The sequence below is a fragment of the Atta colombica genome, unplaced genomic scaffold, assembly GCF_001594045.1.
Source record: "Atta colombica isolate Treedump-2 unplaced genomic scaffold, Acol1.0 scaffold22, whole genome shotgun sequence".
Lineage (NCBI taxonomy): Eukaryota > Metazoa > Arthropoda > Insecta > Hymenoptera > Formicidae > Atta > Atta colombica.
Genome location: NW_017259316.1, coordinates 502,596 through 503,818, shown reverse-complemented (window position 1 = coordinate 503,818; position 1,223 = coordinate 502,596).

Below are 1,223 nucleotides of genomic sequence, written 5' to 3'. Positions count from 1 at the left end.
AAATTTACTATTTTAAAATTAAATTTATTATTTCAAAAATTACTATTTTATTTGCAATAATTAAATATTATATATATATACGATATTATATACTTCGCTTTATGGTTATGAACTATTGACATGAGTAAACTTTGATTCTAGCGTATTATCATTTACATAATCTTTTAATTTTAAAAAATACAGAAAAACTATACTTTTTTTTACATATCTACTTCCATGATTCATGAAACTCATCACGCATTCTTCACTACTTTGGTACGCATGCATAATCACATTAATGGTCAAATAGCATTGTCATCACGTTGCGTAATATACATATACGAACAATATCTTGAAATATTTATCTTTTATTTAATCACTTAAAAAATATTTTTAAAAAGAAATTACAAATAAGTCTGCACTACATTTTAAACCGTGACTACATCTTAAACATTTAAAAATCTTTTTCAATTTACGGCACATTAAATATAACAAATTTTCTTCAAGATACAACATTAAATGCAAACTTAACTCGAGAAAGAAGCAAAGCCTACGTTAAAACTAATTATTACAGAAATTATAATTTATTAATTCATTAAAAGAGCGATAATATAAACAATTCGTTCATCTTCAGTATTATAACAGACTTTTTTAAAAACAAATATATTCCTCATACATACATTGTTAAAAATTCCATGAAATTTAATGTATTTTTAAGTTACACAATTTGAATTTAATTTCACATTATATTAAATTTTATAACTGAAAAGTATATTTGGGTACATAAAATTTTATGAATTTTATGAATTTTTCATGAAACTTTATACAATTTAACTTTTGTATTTTTTATAAAATTTTATGAAATTTAATATACACGTTTATTACAATACATTTAGATAGTTACTGTAACTTCTCGGTAAGCAAGAAACATTTTGGAACATTTTAACAATATAGTATTGTAGCAACGTTGTAACATTGCTACAATATTGTTGAAATGTTCCAAAATGTCAATATTGTGTACAGAACTAAAAAGTATTTTAATACTTCTATTTCTGAGAACCATATCAAATGATTAAATACTTTAGATACAAAATATTTTAGATGCAAATGCTTCAGCGCTAGGTATTTTATCAAACTCTAACACAACATGAGAAATAAAAAGTAAAGCTCTAAGTACATTACATATAAAATAAATATCTTCTAACAATCAAATAATTCTATTATTTTTATATTATAAAATTTCT